A 23641-nucleotide genomic window follows, 5' to 3' on the forward strand; every position below is an offset into this window, starting at 1 on the left:
ATCATAATCTTTGAAGACCCTTTAGTGTCATGAGTCTCAAGAGTCTTTATTATGGTCGTTGTTAGAGTCCCAAAACCAGTCCCTGCTGTAGTAAGCTGCCTGTACTGACGGAGTCATGTCATGTCCTTCAGATGCGTTATGGCAGAAAATACGCTGAGAACCCCCTTTCTAAAATTGAGATGTATTACATACCATGACATTCACCCTTTCAAAGTGTGCAGTCCACTGCTTTTTAGTACGTTCCCAAGGCTGTACAATCATTACCCCTATCTAATTCCAGCACATTTATTACCCCAAAAAGAAACTCCGTATCAGTTTGCCATCACTCCACAACCCCCATCTCCCCAACTCCTGGCAACCACTAATCTACTTCCTTTCTCTGTGGATTTGCCTGTTCTGGACATTTCATATAAATGGAATTACACAGTGTGTGGCCTTGTTTGTCTTTTATTTAGCCTAATGCTTTTAAGATTCATCTTCATTGTGCATGTATCAGTATCATTCCTTTTTATGGTTGAACAGTATTGCATTCTATGGATATACCACATTTTGTTTATCCATTCATCAGTCGGTGGACCTTTGTGTTATTTCTACTTTTTGGTTATAATGACTAATGCTGCTTATAACATTGATGTTTGAGTTGTCATGTGGGATTTTTGTTTTCAGTTCTCTTGGGCATACAGCCAGGTATGGTAACACTAGGTTTTGCTTTTTGAGAAACTGCCACACTTTTTCAAAGCAGTTGAGAACCACTTTTGAGTGGCTTTACCTTGACTTCGGTGCAGGACCAAGACCTTTGTTCTTCGTTTGTGAGACCTGACAGTGAGACCCAGGAGTGTTCACTCTCTAGTCCATTGCAGGATTCTGAAGTGCAAATGGATAAAATTGGCTCCTCTATCAAATCAGACCACCATTCTGAACTTTATCTCAGGCAGCACCTTGTGCTGGAAATTTTTCCCCCCAGCTGAAGTAGGTTCTAACATTTAGCTTCAGAAATTCTAACTACTTTATCTTAACATACAACTCCAGTAATTCCCTCTTCACTAATCACCCCGCAAAACATATTTAGTCCTTCACAGATGTATTGTGTAACTGCTTCAGAGTATATGTGGTTAATGTTTATATGTCCTTTGGGTCTTTCTGGTGGATGTTTATGGCTTAGATATTATAGATTTCCTCTAGGGCAGTAATTGTGTTCCCCTCAGTTCCTGGCACATTGCCAAATGTTGACAGGTACTTAATACTTTTTTATTTTTGGTGTACATGAAATTCATATTTGAAAGTGTCCCTTTTCAATTTGCTGAAATTAAAAACTCGAGCATATTATAGGAGACTAGAAAAGCAGCATCTTGTGAAAATACCCAGAGAAGCAAAGTTTGATCGGCTGGCTGTATTGCTACCAGGAACAAAATTGAACAAAACCAAAAGTCAAAGACAGGGCAAACTTTGTTGATCAGGTGAGCCAAATACAAGTCCCAGGTATTTGAAAAATTGAACCACTACAAAGAATAAAGCTTTTTTTCTGAAATATACCTTGTAAATAAATCAATTCAAATGGGAGAGATCAAACCTCTATTTGTAAATTTAAGAAAAATATAATTAGTCTCTGAACCAGACTGACATTTTTGTTTAAATCGTGATGTTCCGTGATTGATATTTGGAGTTTATTTTTGTTATGTGAATAAATTATTTAGGCTCCTACGACTCAAGGTAACTCAGTTACTTATCTCTTGAGACAGCTCTCTAAAATTTATGGTTTTATTATATGAGCTCATGAGTTCCAACGAATAATCATCCTAAGGACAGGAATTCTTTACATCATGATGCAAGGACCACTGTACATGTTTCTAGACACCCGAATTTAGAGGTTGTCGAGAGAACTAAAGAGATTTAAAAAACCTAAAACTTGTCCATCAGTGGTGTCATGACTTAATGTTAACCAAGTCCTATTTCTGGGGAAAGCAGACATGAGTATTGAAAAATTATTTTTATAAGGTTTCTGTTTTAAGGAGAGCCAATTGTGAAAATTTGAGTTCGTGTAGAATAAATTTATTTGGAGTTTTGTTTTTTTTTTTCACTTTATGAAAGAATCTCTTTAAGTACATAAGCTCTCTTGGTGTATTTACCACATGACTTAGTTTGCAAAAAATTCAGTTTATACACACTTTCCAAGAAAATGTTGTGTAAAGTAAAACATTACTTGTAATGCGTTTTCTAATGTTGACCCAACATTGAAGATCCTTTTAAATGTAAAGTCAAATCATTTAAATATTTGATGTTTCATTATAGTTTCTCTTTAGCTGTAGTGTTTTGTTTTTGGTAAATTTATGTTTTTAATTTATTTGGTAGCTATTTGCAGAATGTCTCTAATATGTCAGGTTCTGTGCCTGATATTGGCAATTCAGCAGTGAACAGGACAGGGTCCAAGTCTTCAGGGAACTTACAGACTTTTCAGGGATGCAGGCAAGTAAAAAGGTAATTATAGCATAGTGGGGGTAGGGCTGCACTAGGGAAGATGCATAGGTTGCCGTGGGGGTATCTGATCTGCTCTTGGGGGTTCAAGGATGGTATTTCAGTTGTGACTTGAAAGATAATTAGAAGTTACACGAGTGAATGGGCAGTAAATAAGAGTGAGTGAAGGTTGGGGAGTTACAGTGCAGGCTAGAGGAGTAGCATCTGGTTCCAGAATTTCTTTATAAAGGAAGGAGTTCTATCTGGTGGAAAAGGGAGTATGATGTGTAGTAAGCAAATTTTAACTTAAGTTATTTATTTGAAGTGATTTTGAGAGCTTTTATGTTATGTTGTAGGAGGGAAGGCTAAAGCTGTCTCCAGGACCCTTTGGAGCCACCGTCAAGTAGCATTTATAGAGATACGAAGAAAAGATAGTATGGTGAGGGAATTGGAAGGGTTTCAATACCAGATTGCAGAGAGTGGTAACGGGTAGGGTGAGAGGTACAAAAAATTAAGTTGGAGAAGTAAGTGGAGTCTTGGAAATCATGTCGTGGACTTCTTACTTGATTCTGAAGACAATGGGGACCATTTGTAGGATTTAAACAGGTAGCAAGTTCAGATTAATCATTTAAAAAGAGTGCTTGACAACATACTCAGAATAGCTGGTAGCTACGGGGAACTGGGGTTGGGAAAATGTAATAGTAATCCAGGTGAGAGGTGCTAGAGGCTTGAATTAGGGAATGACAGAGGGAATGACGAACAATTGATAGGACCTGTTGATTTATTGAATGTGAGAGAGGAAGGAGTCAGAAGAACCAAGGGTAAGGTCTAGGTTTCTGGCATAAGCAGCAAGATACTGCCATTTACATAGATAGCCAAAACAGAAAGAGGAGCAGGTTTGATGGGGAACATGATGAACTGAGTTTTGGTGTATTGAAATGCATGTACCTGTTAAACATCTAAGAAGAAATGTCCGTTAGGCAGATAACATGAGTGTAGTGCTCAAGATAGAGATCTGGATAGGGAAAAACTTGGGAGTTAACCAGGTACTTGAAGTAATAGCTTCGAGTCATCTTGAAATTGCCTAGACAAAGTGTAGAGTAAGAAGAGGTCCTAGGACAGAATGTAGAGAAACAGATGTCCATCCAGGAGGCCAACAAGTTGAGTCCCGAGGAGGAGGAGAAAACTCAGGGTCATTCCCACTGTGCACCAGCAATTGTGCAGTGCACAACTTATTGGCTGTACATGGCAACTTGGAGAACAGCCAAGGCCTTGTAAGGTAAAATCATACCAACCAAGGAAAGAGTGTTTTCAGAAGGAGTGGTAGGCATACCCTATGCCACACAGAGGGCAAGGGAGATAATGAAGTATTTGGGTTAAGTATTTTATTTGTTTATTTTTAATTATTTTATTTTATTTTTTTTTAATTTTTTCTTTCAACGTTTATTTATTTTTGGGACAGAGAGAGACAGAGCATGAATGGGGGAGGGGCAGAGAGAGAGGGAGACACAGAATCGGAAACAGGCTCCAGGCTCTGAGCCATCAGCCCAGAGCCCGACGCGGGGCTCGAACTCCCGGACCGCGAGATCGTGACCTGGCTGAAGTCGGACGCTTAACCGACTGCGCCACCCAGGCACCCCTATTTTTAATTATTTTAATGTTTGTTTATTTTGACAGAGAGAGAGAGAGAGAGAGAGAGAGCAAGCAGGGGAGGAGGACAGAGAGAGTGGGAGACAGTATCCCAAGCAGGCTCCATCCACACCATCAATGTGGAGCTCAAAGCGGAGCCTGACACAGAGCTTGAACCCACGAACCATGAGACTGTGACCTGAGCCAAAATCAAGAGTTGGACACTTAACCGACTGAGCCACCCAGGCATCCCTTGGTTAAGTATTTTAAACAGAAGAAAAATTCAGCAAAAGATTTTTGGACACTAGAGCTGAAATTATAAGTCGCTTTGTAGGTTTTATCCAGAATATTTTGTGGTACTTTTATGGGTAGCCTTATTATTCAGGGCCAAGCAATGAAGTTTACTTCCACCTTTGTTTCCACATTGGCTTATTATTGAAGCTAAAATTGTATATGCTGACTTGCTCTTTATTTGTACATTCATTCATTCCATGGTATTTGAGATAGTTCTTTTTTTTTAAAAAATAAAATTGCTTTTTTGTCTGATTATAAAAGAATTATAATTATTTACAATTATAGGTTTATTGTAGAAAATTCATAGTCTAGAAATGTATACAGAAACTAGAAATTTTAGAAATTTTATTTATTTTTAATGTTTATTCACTTTTGAGAGACAGAGACAGAGCACGAGCAGGGGAGAGGCAGAGAGAGAGGGGGACACAGAACCTGAAGCAGGCTCCGGGCTCTGAGCTATCAGCACAGATCCCGATGCGGGACTCGAACTCACAAACCGTGAAATCGTGACCTGAGCTGAAGTCGGACGCTCAACCGACTGAGCCACCCAGGCACCCCAAGAAATGTATACGGAAACCAAAAGCCTTAACTCTGCTACTGGAGACAAGTACTATTTTCTTTATCATCTTTCCAAATAATGCTATGAATGTAGGTAGAGATTAACGAAATCTATGATCTTAACATTTTTTTCATTCAAGAATATTATGCATCTCTTCCTGTCAGTAAATATAGTTCTAAACCATCAGCTTTAATTATTGCAGTCATTACATTATATGTATGTATGTAAATATGTATCTATCTAGTGAACCAGTTCTCTAGTGATCGAAAAAATGTAAATAGTCTCCAAATTTTAGCCATTACAATTAACAAAGGACCTCCTAGAAAATATGTCTGCAGTTTTCCAGTTGTAGTTAGTCCTTGAAATGGAATTTCAGGGTCAAAGGTTATGTACTTTCAACAAGCAAATTCTTCTTATAAAATAAGATTGGGTTATAAAATTCATGTATCTCATGATAAAAAATTTAAACAGTACATAAGGATACCTAGGGCAATCTGAGTCTCCCTCTTTAGAATAGCCACTGTCAGCATCTTCTTGTGTCTATGCATATAGAAGCATATCTATGTATGGATAGACTTCAAAATTTATTGTAATACTTTGTTCATTTTGAGCAGACAATACTACACGTACATGAAAAAATGTAAATGTACTGAGGAAATGTAGACTTGTGTGTTTTCACTCTGTCTCCTCCAGCCACCCAGGTCCTTCTCCCCAGAGCTGTCCGCTGATAGCTTTCTTGTGTCACGCTTTACAGTTTGTGGAAACAAACGTCTTTTGACTTTATTGATGGTATTGTTTTTTGTGTGCAGCTCTTATTTTTAGGAAGTTACCTTTATCACTTATTTCTTTAATGGCTCCCTGGCTATGTGTCAGAATTAGTTAGAAAGGTCCATATGTCAGTATCTTTAAACACAAAGTGTATGGTATCATGTGTATGAGTCCGTGCCTTGCTTTTCTTCAGTTCATATGTTTTGGTGATCAGTACCTGCACGTAGATCGCAATTCAGTTCATCAGCTTATCATTCTGTTTTATGGATAGAACGTAGTATACTGGTTCCATTGAGGGGACTTTAGGTTCTTTCACTTAATATGTGCTTCTAAAAAGCACCGCAACAAATGTCCTTTACTGTCTTTGCACACAACATTCTTTCAGGTGGAGGCAGAACTCCCCAGGTCCCCAGGCTCCCCACAGGGATATTTGCTGTGGCTGATGCCACTGGTGCAGAGTAAAGTTTTCATGAAGTAAGAGAAGTTCCCTTGCTGTATCTACAGGGATTTTTATCCTTCCTGGTTTCTCTCAGTTCTAGAAACTGGTCATTATGCCTAAGCACAAGTTACTGATAACAACCCTGGTACCTTACCGCTCTTACCTTAAGGCTCTTCTGTGGACAATCTTAATGTCCTCTAAACAGGTTACACCAATTTTGCTCCCATCAAAACTCCACAAACAAAACTTACCTGAAGGAAGAAGTGGGAATAGATATAGTAATGGGATGTTTGAACCATAGGGGTTAAATACATCGTAAAGTTAGAATGGTTTAGGTTATTCTTTTGGAACTTTTTGCTTTGAGTTCTCTTTGCCCACATAGTGTTATGCATTTTAGATTACTTGCTGGGCTAGAAATATTTAAGAGCCATGTGGATGTTTAAAGTTGCAGTCATTATTATGTTTACATCTTATTTCATGTTCACTTCATCGTGTTTCTTGTTTCCCACTCAAAACTGCTGGTACACCGTGTTCCTATTACAAATAACTAATGCTCTGGATATATTCTACCTCCAACCATTTGTTTAACACTGACTCTTTTACTTTTTGCTTAGATGATCCCTTCTTTTTCCTGTTGCTTGGCTTTGGTCTTCCTTTCATTCTCTACCCAGCACTGATCTTCACCTCAAATTTTCCTTTCTCCCACTTTTTGGTTTGCTTTTTCTGTTTTGTAGTTTTTTTATTTTTTAGCCTTGTGCTTTTGTCACCTGTTTCAGTGACCTGTGGGCTTGTCTCCATGGACTCATTCTGCCGATAGAATTGCTTGACTGTGTGTGTTCAGCAGAGGTAATCATTCATGGTAGATAAGCAGGCAGGTGATTATCCATAAGATAATTCTGAGGCATTTTAACTTCAAAGAGACTTTTTAAAGTTCTAAGTACTATTAAAAATAATTCTCTATTCATAGACATAATTTCTGCTGGACAGAAGTTGGAAGGTATTTACTCTGTATAGGGAGTTAGGAAGCAGAAGGAGTATGCAAACATGTTATCTTCTTATCTTAAAATCTATTTTAGTACAAATGAGTCCAGCTCTACTTGAAAATTTAAACCAGATATCCTGGAGTTGAAAGTAACTATTATCCTTTTTTTAGCCAGACTAGCTGACCTCTGCAGATCCCCTTCAGGCTTGTGACATGAGCTAGATTCTGAAGTATGTAAGTGAAAAAAACATACGGAAATCTATCAAAGTAGCACATACTTCTCATACTTCATTTGTGTCTCTTCTGGTTTTTTGTTTGTTGTTTGTTTGTTTTTTGGATTGGACCATTCAGTTCTAAAAGGTGATTCAGCCTGATGTTCTTTAAGTACTTGAAGTTTTCAGTGCTATCAAAAACAAACCAAGTGTAACGCCTGCAAACCCTGGTATTTTGACGTTGATCGCGCGGTGTCTTTGCTCTGTTTCTACCGCACTTTGTAGCGGGACCTGCTGAGTGGAGGTACGCTTGCTGGTTCTCCAATCAGAATGCGGTACAATTACATTTTGCCTTCGTGAAATTCTGTCCTATAATTATCCCAGAAACGTTTTGGAATGTAAGATAACATTTGCCACTAGTTATTTATTTTAAAAGTGTTAAAAGTACTTTTGATTTCATTGCAGTGTACTAAGTAGGGAAATTAAATCCCAGTTGTCTTCATCAGAAAATATTAGTAATACCTTCCAAGAAGTTATAATTGTATAGTTTATAAAAGTTTTTTTGTAGCTTTATTGAGATAAAGATTTCCATAGCATACAATTTACCTTTTTAAAACATACAGTTCCTTGTTTTTTTAGTATATTCACAGGGTTGTGCAGTTATCACCACAATCTAATTTTGGAATGTTTTTTTTCCCTCTTAAAGAAACCCTGTACCCATTAGCAGTCATTCCCCTTTCCCTTCAACCTCCTAGCCCTAGGCAACCACAAATCTGTTTTCTGCATCTGGATTTGCCTACGGTGGACATTTCATTTAAATGAAATCATACAGTATGTGGTCTTTTGTGATTGGCTTCTTTCACTTAACATAATGTCTTCAAGGCTCATCAGTGATTTAGCATGTATCACATTTTGTTTAGTCATTTATCAATTGATGGATATTTGAGTTACCAGTTTTTGTAATCATGCTGCTGTGACATTGGTGTGTACAACTATCCAAGTTCCTGCTTTCAATTCCTTGGGTATATACCTAGGAGTAGAATTGCCAGATCATATGGTAACTCTGCTTAATTTTTATGTAACCATCAAACTATTTCCACGGTCGCTGCAACATTTTACGTTCCCACCAGCAACGCACTAGGGTTCCAATTTCTCCACATCCTTGCCAACGCATGTTTTCCTTTTTTTTTTTTTTTAATATAGCCATCCTTATGGGTATTAAGTGGTATCTCATTGTGGTTTTGATTTGCATTTCCCTGATGACAATTATGTTGAGTATCTTGTCATGTACTTTTTGACCATTTGTACATCTTGGGAAAACATAATCAAATCCTTTGCTCATTTTAAATTTGGCTTATCTTTTTATTATTGAGTTGTAGGTTTTTTTTTTTTTTTTCTTCATATTCTGGATACTAGACCCCAATCAGATAACACAATTTGCAAATCTTTTTCCCACTCTGGGTTGTCTTTTTACTTTCTTGTTGGTGGTGTTTATAGCACAGAAGCTTTTAATTTTGATACAATCCAATGTATTTATTTTTTCTTTTGCCACTTGTACTTTGGTGTTGTATCTAAAAACTGCTGTCTGACCCAAGGTCACAAAGAACTTACTCCTATGTTTTTTCCTAAGAGTTTTATAATTTTAACTCTTAGATTAGGTCTGTGATCAGTTTTGAATATCATGGGAGTTGGGGTCCAACTTCGTTCTTTTGCTGCTTGTGGGTATCCAGCTGTCCCAGCATCTTTGAATTGTCTGGGCACCTTTGTTAAAAATTGGTTGGTCCTAAATGTAGGATTTGTTTCTTATCCCTTCCATTCAGTTTGACTGATCTATGTTTGTTCGTAAGCCAGTAGTACCACATGACATTGATTACTGTCCGTTTCAAAATTGGGAAGTGTGAGAACTCCAATTTTGTTCTTCTTTTTCAAGATTTTATTTTTCATTTTTTAAATTGTGGTAAAATACACTGAATATAAAATTTACTATTGTAGCCATTTTTAAGTATACCGTTCACTGATATTAAGTAAATTCTTATTGTTGTTCAGCCATCACCCACCATGTATCTCCAGAACTCTCTACATCTTGTGAAATAGAAACTCTGTATCTGGTCAGTAATACTGTATCTGGTCCCCCTACTCCTCTCATCCAGCCTGTGGGAAACCCCATTCTACTTTTTGTGTCTGCTGCTTTAAGTATTTCACGTAAGTAGAATCACACAATATTTATCTTTTTGTAACTGGCTTATTTCACTTAGCAGAGTGTCCTGAAAATTTGTCTATGTTTCAGCATATATCAGAACTTTCTTCCTTTTTAAGGCTAAGTAACATTTCATTGTTTACACCACAATTTGCTTATCCATTCATCCATTGATGGACACTTGGGTAGCTTCCACATTTTAGCCACTGTGAATAATGCTATTGTGAACATGGGTGTGCAAATATCTCAGGACCCAGCTTTCAGTTCTCTTTGATGTATCCCCAGAAGTGGGATTGCTGGATCATATGGGAATTCTGTTCTTAATTTTTTTGAGGAATTGCCATCCTGTTTTCCACAGTGGCTGTATCATTTTGCATTTCCGCCAACAGTGCGTAGGGGTTCCAGTTTCTCCACATCCTTGCCAGTGTTTATTATTTTCTGGTTTTTGTTTGTTTTTATAGTAGCCATCCTGATGGGTATTAGCTGGGATCTCACAGTTTTATTTGCATTTCCCTGATGATTAGTGATGTTGAGCATCTTTTCATGTGTTTATTGGCCATTGGTAAGGTCTCTGGAGAAATGTCTATTCAGGTCTTTTGCTCATTTTTGAATTGGTGGTTTATTTTTTGTTGTTGAATTTTAGGAGTTCTCTCTATATTCTGGATATTAATTACTTATAACATACATGATTTGCAAGTATTTTCTCCCATTCTGCAGGTTACCTTTTTACTCTGCATATTGTCTTTTGATACACAAATTAAAAAAAAATTATAAAGTCCAGTTTGTCTGTTTTGTTTTGTTTTGTTTTCTGTGCCTTTGATGTTCTATCCAAGAAATCATTGCTAAATCCAATGTTTTGAAGCCTTCACCCTGGTTTGTTTTTGTTTGTTTGTTGTGTGTGTGTTTTTTTTTTTTTTTTTTTTTTTTTTTACTAAGACTTGTCTAGTTTTGGGTCTTACATTGAGGTCATGGATCTATTTTGGGTTAAGTTTTGTATATGGTATTAGGTAATGGTACAGCTTCATTCTTTTGCATGTGGATATCCACTTTTCAAATACTTGTTGAAAAGATGTCTTTTCCTCCATTGACCGGCCCAAGCACCTTTATCAAGAATCATTTGACCATATATGCAAGCGTTTATTTCTAGACTCTATTCTTTTGGTCTGTATGATATATGTCTGTCCTTTTGTCATTACCAGAGTGTTTTGATTACTGTAGCTTTGTAGTAAGTGAAATCAGGGGTGTGAGTTCTCTCTAGCCTTATTCTTGTTTTTCAAGATTGTTTAGAATAATCTGTGGTTCATAAAGATTAAACTCTGATTGCATTTGCTACTATCTTTTACTTTTCTAATAGATTGGGATACCTTAGACATATGGCTCTAGGTTACAAAGTTTTCTGGGTAACTGGTTCACTTTTTCTTCATCAAACGTTTATTTTAATCACTGATGAAAATCATCCTAAAATGTAGTATACAATTTATATGTATGCATGTATTGGTTTCTGTACTAAACAGTTGTGTTTTCAGAGTTCATCTGCCCATATTGTTTTACTTTACTCTTCCCTCGTCAGTTGTCAGTTAAAGATGCAACTTAATGCTTTTTAAATTATGGGAGTAATGGAGTATCAGTTGTAGAACTTACAGTGCAAATAAATTCTAAGAAGAAAATAAAATTCACCTTACTTTGGCCACCCAGACATTTTTCTAGTCATGTTTTTTAAAAGTCGGATCATATTGTGCCTATTGTTTTTAAACCTGCTTCATTCCCTCAACAATAAATTATGTATATTCCATGTTACTTACCATCTTTCTGTTAAGTTTTTAATGTGTATTTATTGTATTGTGTGGTGGTGTCTTATATATATTTATTTTTACATTCAAGTATCTTTTGCAGTTAAAATTTTATTGCTACATCTTTGTAGACATCCATGATTTTATCTGTAGGAAACATTTCTAGAAGTGGCTTTATTGAATCAGGTTTTTGATATATAAGGCCAGATTTTCTCCAAGAAAGTTGAACTTACTTGTAATCTCATTCATAATGAACAGGAGTAATGTTTGCCACTTTCTTGATCATTATCTCTATTATATAATTTTAAAAATAATTTTCTTTTAATCTTTGCAAATTTGGTAGGAAACCTATGGAATCATGGTTTTACTTCTTTTTGTTTCATTCATATTTAAATTTATAGTTTCTTATTTATTCCTTATTTAATTTCTTTTGTGAATTGCCCATATTTTGCCTGTTTTCCTATCATTTTCTTCTTTAAATTTTTTTTTAAGTGCCTTGTTTATTGGGATATCAACTCTTTTTTTCATATTGTAAGTATTTCTAATTTTTCATTTGTCAATTTTTACACTTAGGAAATATTAATGTGTAATAAAATCTCGTTGTCTTACTGCCTCTGACTTTATTATATACATTTTTTCTTACATTTTCTTTTTTTTTAATTTTTTTTTTTTAACATTTATTCATTTTTGAGACAGAGAGAGACAGAGCATGAATGGGGGAGGGTCAGAGAGAGGGAGACACAGAATCTGAAACAGGCTCCAGGCCCTGAGCTGTCAGCACAGAGCCCGACGCGAGGCTTGAACTCACGGACCGTGAGATCATGACCTGAGCCGAAGTCGGCCGCCCAACCGACTGAGCCACCCAGGTGCCCCTCTTACATTTTCTTCTAGCGTTTTTATGGGTTAAAAAAGTTTTTGCAGTTAAATTTTATTTGATCAAATGTATTTGTCAGAGCAATGTTATACAGGATTCTAACTGTAGTTTTTGTAGTCCTTTTAGTACTGTTGAATAATTCTTTCACGGTATATTTGAAATGCCACCTTTATCACTACCCTGAGTTTGCATATACACTTGTGTTTCTTTCTGGACTTTCTCCGCCAGCCCATCGATCTGTCTATTCTTGTGTTATTCCCCTATTGTTTTAAGTCATAGACTATAATAACTGGTGAGGTACCCTTTCATAACTTTTCTTTAAAAAAAATTTAGTTTTTTTGTCCATTTATTCTAAGTAAACTTTAAAAGCAACAATTCAAGTTCTAAAAAATATTTTTTGACGTGGATTTAAGTTGTGTTTAATGTGTTAATTACTGTTTATATTCAGCAGCATGGTTATGTTTTTATTTGTTCAAATTTTATCTTATGAATCTTGATAAAGCCTTGCAGTTACATTCCTATAGATCCTACATATTGTTTATTACTAGGTACTTTATTTGTTTTAGTAGTCTTATGTGTAGTTTTGTGTGTCATTTGATCTCATGCAATTATTTGTGACATACTTATACTAACAATGATTTGTTAACTATTTGTTATGGAATTTTAAAAACATACCCAAAGTAAAGATAGTTCAGTGAATCCCCATTAACCTACCATGGTGGCCAAATAGCCATAAACTTTCTGTTCCTGTGTAGTTAAAAATTTTTAATGGATTTGTGACTCTTTCCTATTATGTTTTTAGTTTTATTATTAATCTCTTTCTAGTTCTTCAATGTTAGAAAATCTAAAGTAACCAGCATTGGCTGGGGGTGGAATATTTTTGCTTTACTTTTGATTTTAAATGGTAATGTTTCTAGTTTTTTTCTGTTAGGTAAGACCTCTTAGTAATTTTTATTTTCATAACATTATTAGATATGAGACTGACATCTTACATGCAATATACTACTAGCTTTATGAGCTTGGGCAATTCATTTAATCTGAGCACTTTAGATTTCTCATCTGTAAAATGAATTCATCTCACAGAGGTCTTTTGTATAACATGGTAAGATAAAGCATGTAAACAAAGTTTTCAAGCTCTTGTAAGGCCATCTAAGTTTTGTGTACTTTAATGTATTTATTAATCTTGCTTTGTTCAGTTATTCGTGATTCCCTGTTTCTCCAGTGCCCAATTAATGCTAATTCACGTCTGTCAAGAAGAATTTGAGATGTTTATTAGTAGATGATTTTCCTAAGTATGTTTTGTTTTCAGATAATAACCTATAGTGCTTCTGCTATAATGTCATGGTTGTGTTCCTGAGAAATGTTTTATTATGAAAAAACCCTTAAAGAAACAGCTCTTTCATTGGGAGAGGGGATTACAGGGTTTCTGCTGACTTGCTATGTATGATATATGTATTTTTATAAGCGTAACCTGGAAGTACTGTATCTATTGACAAGTTAACAGAAACAAATCATATGTTTACTCCTTTACCATTTAGTCTACTCAGAAGATTCTTAGACATCCCTATCACCTTTGTCCTTGACCATGCATTCTTTTGTTTATTACTGGCAGTGGTAAACAAAAGAAAAAACAATGCTTGGGTAAACAGAACAATTCTATCCCAGAAGAACCCCAGACACTCAAACAGTGCATCTGTCTATGTGTGCATCTATCTATTGTTTGGATGCAACTATTATTTTTCCTACTTACTCTATGCTGATTCCATTTTGCATTGTAATAACAGTGCCTTCACATACTGATTCTTTTCCCCTAATTGGTGAGGTTATAATTACATTATGTTATAAAAAAACTCATGCTATAAGAGACTTGCCTGTATTTGCTAGTATAGAGTAAATAATAAGTACTGTAAATACTTGTTGATTGCAAATGGCCAGATGACCCTTTTCATATATTGAAACACACTGTTGTTGCTCTGGCTCAGTGCAGGTGTTCAAGCTTGGCTCAGTAAACTATGCATTTTGAATAGGATCTGGTTGTATAAATATGTTTGTTCTTGTTATAAGCATTTGAATGGGTTCCAGAAAGTTGTAGGGGGAGAGTATCTCTAGAAAACACATATTGCGGGGGTGGGAGTTGGGCAAAGGAGGCAGGTATTCACTGTTATCACTTAGACCACGTATTAAAAACAAAGTAGAAAATGTAATTCTACTATTGTACAAAATTGTAGTACCTTTTTACTTTTGACAAGTGTTGTCATTTTGTAGGAAGATAATTAGAACAGGTTTGGAGAAAGGCAAGTAAAATTATTGGGAGAAGGATGTTATAATATATAAACTAAAAGGGTTTGGGTCTTTCAGGTTGGAAATTAAAGGGGTGGATTTGAAGTTTAGAAAACTGTGACTATACAAGTAAGTTGAATATGAATTTCTTTTTTTTTTGTTTATTTATCTTGAGAGGGGGTGGGAAGGGAGAGAGACTGAGAATCCCAAGCAGGCTTCATGCTGTCAGCGCAGAGTCCGATGCAGGGCTTGATCCCAGGACCCTGGGATCATGACCTGAGCTAAAATTAAAAGTTGGACACTTAACCAACTGAGCCACCCAGGCAATCCTGAATATAAACTTGTTTCTAAATCTTAGGCTTATGAGCTGTTTTTGTTTCCCAATCTTGAAGTAGGACAGTTGGATAGAAGCTCTATAGTAGTTTATTTTGTTGCTGAAAACATAATTTCTAGAAAAGTTTAGGTATATTCATGAATGATAGATTCACAATTAGTTACTAAATGGAACTTGAGGTTTTATCCTCTGTCTTCTGATGGTTAAATCAAGGGGTATAAGCATACCTTCCCATATGGGTACTATTTTAAATCTAGAAGACTAACAGAACTTCTTTGGGACCCAAGATGTGGAACTATGACTATGTCTGAAACTAAAGATGCACTTTGGCACTTTAACATGAGCAATTTTTTATTTTTATTTTTTAATTTTTTTTCAACGTTTATTTATTTTTTTGGGACAGAGAGAGACAGAGCATGAACGGGGGAGGGGCAGAGAGAGAGGGAGACACAGAATCGGAAACAGGCTCCAGGCTCTGAGCCATCAGCCCAGAGCCTGACGCGGGGCTCGAACTCCCGGACCGCGAGATCGTGACCTGGCTGAAGTCGGACACTTTAACCGACTGCGCCACCCAGGCGCCCCGAGCAATTTTTTAACAGACCAAGTTGTCTAAGCATGAGACAATTTTCCCTCCCTCCCTTTCTTTTGTTTTGTTTCCTTCCTTCCTACCTTCCTACCTTCCTACCTTTCTACCTTCCTTCCTGTCCAGAGAGCATGCAGAGAGCATGCGAGCTTGGGAGAGGGACGGAGGGAGAGAGAGAACCTCAAGCAGCCTCCATGCCCGGTGTCGAACCCAACACAGGGCTCAGTCTCACAACTGTGAGTTCATGACCTGAGCCGAAATCAAGGTTGGATGCTTAAGAACTGTGCCTCCCAGTTGCCCCAGAGAATTCTTTCTTTATACACATGGTCTCGGCATATCCGAAATGACAAATTGATGGAGTTGTGAAGGAAACTCAAGTATTGGGTGGATGTTTGGACTAGATGACTTGTATCATCCTACCAGCTCTGAGATTTTATATGAGGATCCGTTATGAGAGAACTTTGGACCAATGGGCTAGATCTAGAAAAAGTATAGTAAGTTATGATGAAACCTGGAGATGGTTGGTTTGCCTTTCAAAGTTGATGAGCAACATACTTACATTTTTTGAACAGTTCTTTAAAATTTTTTAAGCTAATGAAATGGGCACAAAAAGAAGTATAAACAGTATACATAATACATAGAAGAGCATGAACTGGAAAGTAACAATGCTCCATTCCTCCAATCACCCTATTTCCTTCTCTGCCTAGTGGTGAGGGAAAGGGAGGGTCGAGAATTATTCTGAGGTTTCTGGCTTGAATAACAGAGTTGGTGACGGTGCCATTAATGGAGAGATGGAAAAACAGGAAGCTGTGTGGGACAGTCTTATTGAATTGTCTTACAGTGTTTGTCTTATTTAATTATTTAGGTCTCAAATTCTGTTTGCCTTCTAGTGGCATCTTCAAAGATGTCAAATCATTTCAAAAGGAATAGGAGTAGACATGAAGAGGTTTTTACTGGACAAATTTGGGGCAATTTGAACATCAAAAAGAATAATAGATTATAATATGTCAAATAAAGAATCCATGAATCCCTATTGACAGTAAAAAAGTTCGGAAGAGGGAGTTCTTTATAGAAGAATGCCATTTGATAAATGTAGAAGGAATGATAGAATCAGAAAAAAGCATTTTGAGACTCCCAGTATAATAATTGATTCAGGCAAGGGTCATCTATGGATACTAAAGTCGTATGGTGAAAGTTTGTTGGGATATAGAATATTCCTTTCATCTCCAAGTATCACCTCATGAATAATTTTCTAATTGCAGAGAAGAAGATACACCTTTACATATGGAGAGTTCTGGCAGTCACCAGCTTAACAAAATGATCAATCTTAGCATCACAGACAGTGGGAGAGCCCATCATTATCTGATGTGATGCAATTAGAAAATTTTAACAGTGCTATTAATGTGGTATACTCTGAATGTTATGTGAGCAAAGAGAAGGGTCATATAACCTGTAGTACAGAAAGACTATGATAAGGATTAAAGACTCTATGATAAATATTAAAAGCGCAGTTGGAATGTGAATGCTGAATACAATATATGCACTCTATATAAAACTTCTCTCCCAGGTCCCTATGAGATTTCTTGAAGGTTACTTTAAATCTACCCCTTTTTTGCTTTCCTTTAACTGATTTGTTAGCATTCATATGAGTTGATATCTCATTGTATTGAGATATATGAACTAGGATATATTTATATTCATTCAAAATAATTGGTATTATTTAGGTTTTAAAAGAAAATAATTGGTTTCTTTTTTTCTTTGTGAGAATTTTTTATTTTTTAATATTTCATTTATTTTTTTCTTTAAGTTTTTATTTCAATTCCAGTTAGTTAGCTTACAGTGTTGTTTTTGTTTCAGGTGTACAATATAGTGCTTCACCACATCCATACATCACCCGGGGCTCATCACTACAAGTGTACTCCTTAATCTGTCACCCATTTAGCCCATCCCTCTACCCACCTCCCCTCCAGTAACCCTCAGTTTGTTCTCTGTAGTTAAGAGTGTTTCCTGGTTTGCCTGTTTCTTGGTTTGCCTCTCTGTCTCTGTCTCTGTCTCTGTCTCTGTCTCATATCAAATGTAATATGTGTTTGTTGAAATTCTGGAAAATAAAAAAATCATATATAAAATGTTTAACTGAACACATATATAGAAAGACAAACATAGGGGCACCTGGGTAGCTCAGTCAGTTAGCATCTGACTCTTGATTTCAGCTCGGGTCACGGTCTCTCAGTTGGTAGGTTCGGGCCCTGTGTTGGGCTCTGCACTGACAGTGTGGAGTCTGCTTTGGATTCTCTCTCTTCCTCTCTCTCTCTGCTCCTCCTCCTGCTCGCTCTCCCACACCCCTCAAAATAAATAAACATTTAAAAAAAGACAAACATAAATTCAGACTGGAAGTGAACAGGCCAAGGTATTCTTTCTGAGTGGTAGATAAATGATTTATTAACATTTCAAAATGTCTGGAGTGAAGCTGTATTATTTCCTATTTAGTCATGAGGATATAAAGTAATGTATTTAGCAGACTTAGTTTAGAACATTTAAGTTGTCATATAGTCTAATCTTAAGCTTTATAAGAGTATTCCTTGGACAAGATTTTATGTTTATTTTAATGCAAATTATAAATCACTGATTTTTTGGCAGAAATATTATTAGACAACTAAGTACACCATTGTCAGTTTTTGGTTTTGTTTTGTTTTTTAGGGGTATATCAGTGGCTTAATAAAGACGTTTATTTCTCTTTTTTTACTGAGCTGGTCAAGAGTTGAGCGAAGATAGAGTGGATTTTCCTGGAGTTTTCTAGAGACCCAGGTGCCTTCTTTCTTGTTACATCATTCTCTACTCTTGGGCCTTGGAACTCTAAGTATGATTCCCGGAAACAGCAGCAACATATGGGAGCTTGTTAAAAATGCAGAATCTCAGGCCCAGCCCAGACCTACTGAGTCAGAATCTCCATTTTAACAAGATTCCTAGGTGATTCGTGTACATACTAAGAACTGCTCTGTGGTTTATCTATATGCTCAGTGCTTGCTTCAACAGCACGTGTGCTGTCTTTATCTATATGCTCAAAGATGGCTTATTACCCTGTCTTACTCCGTCCTTGAGAAGGAGGAAAGAGGAAGTGGAGGGCATGCAGATTTGTTTTAAGGGCATGAACTGGAAGCTGCCCATATTACTTTTGCTCATATGTCAGTGGCCACGAGGTTGTCACGTAGCCACACCTATTAGTAGGTACGAGGGAAGCAGGAAAATCTAGTATATTTAGTTAGGTAGATATGTGCTCAGCTATGCTTGGTGGGGCTCTGATAATAAAAGAATGAAAATTATGGATATGGGAAGAAACTAACAGTGATACGTTGGCTGGATATGGAATTCTAGGTTGGAAATTAAGAAAAACACACACACCAGAATTTTGAATATATTGTTATCTTCTAACTTCAGTGTTGTTGAATGCCATTCAGTGTTGTCCAATGCCATTCAGACTCTTGATCCCGTATATAACTTCTTTTTATTTTTGAAAGCTTTTAAGATCTTCTTTTTAAACTTCTGTTTCTTTAACTTTTATGATTATATACATTTCTGGGTCTTTTATGCCGAGAGTATAGAGATGTGGGAAGGGAGCTTTCAGTTAGCAAATACATCTTTCAGTTGTATAAAATGTTAACTATTTGATCATTTCTCTTTACATTTACTTTGTTCTCTTTTTTTGGATTTTGATTTTTCAACTTTATCGTTCAGCCTTTCCAGTTAATTTTTTATTCTGCTTTCATATTTATTTCTGTCATCTGAATATTTTTATTTTGTTTTATTTTTTTATTTTTATTCAAAAAATTTTTTAAATGTTTATTTTTGAGAGAGAGAGAGCGTGTATGCAAGTGTGTGGGGAGAGGCAGAGAGAGAGGGAGACACAGAATCCAAAGCAGGCTCCAGGCTCCACGCTGCAAGCTGTCAGCACAGAGCCCAACGTGGGGCTCAAACTCATGAACCGTGAGATCATGACCTGAGCCAAAGTCAGAAGCTCAGCAGACTGAGCCACCCAGGCTCATCTGAATATTTTTGTCTGGTTTGTCTTTTTGTCAGATGAGCCACCCTGTCATCTGAATATTTTTATATAAACTTGTTTATGTTTTATGGATACAATAGCTAAATGTCTTTGTGATAGTATAGATGTTTTAATTTCTCTTCTCGTTGGTGCTTTGTCTTTGTTTCTTCCGAGCTATTTTGGTCTCTCCTTATTAGAGGCTTTCCTTAAGTATGGTGATTCTCAGCAGCCAATTCATACTTAAGCATAAAGCAGTAAAACGTTTGCCTGTAGAAGCAGATGCTTGCTTATGAAAAGATCAGGTAGGGAATAGGCCATTTTTTTACGGACCCCCTTGATTTCGGTATCAGTACAACTTTTCTCATGGGCTTCCCCAAAAGATGACCAAAATATCTTATTAATAAAGCAAAGCCTAGTTTACTGCTATAGTAAGGGAGTCTTCTGTCTTTACGGGATTTTAGTAGTGTCTCAGAAACAGGAAGGGTATTTATGAGGATGTTGGGGTCTGCTTTAATATAGATCTTTCACTGCAAAAGCCTGAATGGGATAAGGCAAAGATAATGGCCCTAAGTAAGAGTTTCTGATCAAGTCTTTGATAAGCGTAGTTGGGTGACTTGTCCTGGGAAGGGGATTTATTTTTTGGGTAAGTGTATCTTGGGGACCTGAAACAAGGTTATTTATAACTTATTTTCCTGGGTAAGAGTTCCTGGATTAGTAAAGCTGTATTAAGTCAAATAGTAAAGCCATGTTAATGTAGACAGTGTGTGGTTTTAGGTGGCTTTGGTTCTCAGATCCCCTTCCCATTAATGTCTGGAAATATGATCAGTCCAGATCTTTATCACTCTATGAGGTGTTATGATGAAATAAACGGGATGGGGGTGTGAAAGGGGAAGATAGTCACTTTAGTCTTTGTAAGAATCAGAGTTTCCTCTCCTCCTGTCACATGGTCATTTTGGGGTCATTTGACTGGACAGTGGCTATGCAGCAACATTTAATACTCTGGAGGTCACGCCTAGGCACTGCAACACAAATTCTAAGAAAAGGATTATATCTGAGTCTGCAGTCTGCAGGGGCCAGGAGTGCCAAAATTAAGGCAAGAAATTAAGCCAAAATTAAACCACTTCATCCAAAAGAGCCCACTAAATCAGGTGTGTGGTTATTGACAAAATTATCAAATTTATGATTATTTCCTTTGCTTTTCCAGTCTCTGTAATAACAGTAAAGATCCCAGAGAGGACTGAAGGGACTAAAATGTTGTAAGCATGCCATTTATCCCAAGACAAACCAGTATTATATCTAAAGTAGCTTTTTTCAAAACTACTACCTACCTTGTTTTACAAGCCTCTGGGACAAAGAGTTCTTTGGTCTTGTTTGCATTGTTTCATTCTTTTGCTCTGAACCTTAGTACATAGAATTCCCCATTACTTCATACGCATCTTCTAAAGCTGGAAGTGAAAAAGCTTGATGTGAGCGAAGTAATTCGGAATCCCTTTGAATGATTAGAGAATTAGATTCTCAAATGGTTTCCAAGAGGGGAAGCTGATGGGCCAAAATGGGCTTTGGGTGAGATCCCTGAAGAGAGGCATCAGTTTACCAAGGTCACAAATCCTTGACATTGGTGACTGGTTGGTAAGTGGTAACCCATAGACTTTTATGCTATAGATTCAGTATTAGTCTTTAGGAAACACCTGATGATCTGTGTTACCCCCATCAGAGTTGTTTTAGAGTACTGTAACATTTTGATGTCACTTAACAAGAGTGATCTATTACCAGGTAATGAAATTTGTAGTGTCAATATCATCAGGTAGCTCTAAAGTGGAGGAATTTGTAGGAATGCAAGCTGGTGCAGCCACTCTGGAAAACAGTATGGAGGTGCCTCAAAAAAACTAAAAATAGAACTACCCTATGACCCAGCAATTGCACTACTAGGTATCTATCCAAGGGATACAGGTGTGCTGTTTTGAAGGGACACATGCACCCCAATGTTTATAGCAGCACTATTGACAATAGCCAAAGTATGGAAAGAGCCCAGATGTCCATTGATGAATGAATGGATAAAGAAGATGTGGTTTATGTATACAATGGAATACTACTTGGCAATGAGAAAGAATGAAATCCTGCCATTGGCAGCAATGTGGATGGAACTGGAAGGTATTAGGCTAAGTGAAATTAGTCAGAGAAAGACGAATATCATGTGACTTCACTCATATGAGGACTTTTAAGAGACGAAACAGATGAACATAAGTGAAAGGAAACAAAAATAATATAAAAACAGGGAGGGGGACAAAGCATAAGAGACTCATAAATATGGAGAACAAACAGAGGGTTACTGGAGGGAGTGGGGGGAGGGGGAGGGGCTAAATGGGTAAGGGGCACTAAGGAATCTACTCCTGAAATCATTGTTGCACTCTATGCTAACTAATTTGGATGTAAATTAAAATAAAATTAATAAAAAAAATAAAGTAGAGGAACTTGGGGTTGAATTTAAGCAGACTGTCTTCACTGTGAGGTCTTCTTTTTCCAAGATCTGTTTCTGGGAAAGTTAAGTTACAGAAGCTAGCTCCCATGAAAGATCCCTGAATGTGGTTTTGGTGGAGATAGGAACCTCCTATCCTGTGTACAGTAGGATAGATGGCCTGCTGTGGGACCGGCCATTTAAAAGGTTACTTAACAGTTGAGTCTAGGTACTCTTGCCCAGAACACCAGTTGATTCATTACAAGAAACTGGTACCAAGGGAAGCTGTGTGGGTACCAAAGGAAACTGTGTATAGTTGATGCTATAGACTGAATGTTTGTGTCCTCCCTAAATTTATATGTTAAAACCTAGTCCCAAATGCCTTCGCATTTAGAAGTGGGTCCTTTGAAAGATGCTTAGGTTATGGGGGCAAGACCTCACGAATGGGATTAGTGCCCTTCTGAAAGAGACCCTAGAGAGCTCAGTCATCTCTTCTGCCATGTGAGGATACAGCTGGAAGATAGCTGTTTATGGGAGGCAGGCCCCCAGCAGACACTGAATCTTCCAGCACCTTGATCTTGGGCTTCCCAGCTTCCAGTACTGTGAGAAATAAATCTCTGTTGTTTATAAGCCACCTAGACTATGGTATTTTTGTTATAGCAACTGGAATTGACTAAGGTGGTCTGTTTGATTGTATGCCTTAGTCAAATCATGAGTCAGTTTTAGCCAGGTTTTGGGCTCATAAGAGGGAGTAACTATGGAAAAGCCAATTTTAAGAATAGGGTCCTTATGAGTAACATAGTTAAAAGTAACCTTACCAGCAAAAGAAGAAAAAAGATAACTAGGAAAATAAAGAGCAGAGTAATAGAGATTAGAGCATGACAGTCACTAGTCTTATTCTGTGGATCTTGGTGTAAAGGTCTTTAGTTGAAGCTCTCTCCTTCCAAAGACCTTTTGCTGCTAGAAGACTCATAAGAATCCTCAGTTCAAGTTCTCTGGGTGCAACAGTCTTGCAGCAATTCAACACTGACATAGGCCTTAAAAAAATTTTTTTTAATGTTTATTTATTTTTGAGAGACAGAGATAGAGCATGAGTGGGGGAGGAGCAGAGAGAGAGGGGACACAGAATCCAAAGCAGGTTCCAGGCTCTGAGCTGTCAGCACAGAGCCTGACGTGGGGCTTGAACCCACGAACTGTGAGATCACGACCTGAGCCGAAGTCAGACACTTAACCGACTGTCACATCCAGGCGCCCCGCTGCTTGTACCTATTAATGTTAAGACTGGGTATATCGCATGAATCCCTGGCAGACAGTATTTGGCTATGTCTGCTTGCAGTAGTGTAGGTCTAGTATCAGAGTTGACATTCTTAAATGTATGGGCTGGTGTGTAATAACTCATAATTGGGGAGTGGTCAAGCTCCAGAAGGAATTGATTTCATTGTCGTTAAAACCAGTGGCAGTATCTTAGGCTGTGGAAGTTTGAGAGACTCTAAGACTTTTGCTAATACTAGTTTCAGAACCTTTCTTGAAGATTGGACAGTGACATTTCTGAGTAAGTGGAAGGGCTTTAAAAACTCTTTAATAATAGTATCAGCAAATGGGTACCTCTCATCAGAGAGAAAATGGGAATTTCTCAGGTTGGGAACACATAGTTGAGTAAGGTTTTTGCTACTCTTTGAGATACAGATTTCCAACAAGGAAGGGCTTCTGTCTACCCCAAGAATAAGCAAACGATGATCACAACGTATTCAAAACCCT

General features: G+C 37.1%; 1 protein-coding gene and 1 long non-coding RNA gene across 5 annotated transcripts in view; one reads left to right on the forward strand and one right to left on the reverse strand.

Moving 5' to 3' along the window:
* Positions 1-23641, forward strand: part of CDK8 (cyclin dependent kinase 8) — a 124737-nt gene that overhangs the window by 6169 nt on the left and 94927 nt on the right. The window lies entirely within an intron of this gene.
* The window catches only part of LOC113600862 (uncharacterized), a 67549-nt gene that overhangs the window by 1893 nt on the left and 42015 nt on the right, over positions 1-23641 (reverse strand). The window contains exon 3 of the long non-coding RNA XR_008293466.1: positions 20757-20873. This is a non-coding gene — a long non-coding RNA (uncharacterized LOC113600862). The remainder of the gene's footprint in view (positions 1-20756; positions 20874-23641) is intronic.

This window comes from Acinonyx jubatus, chromosome A1 (assembly GCF_027475565.1).
Source record: "Acinonyx jubatus isolate Ajub_Pintada_27869175 chromosome A1, VMU_Ajub_asm_v1.0, whole genome shotgun sequence".
Taxonomy (NCBI): Eukaryota; Metazoa; Chordata; class Mammalia; order Carnivora; family Felidae; genus Acinonyx; species Acinonyx jubatus.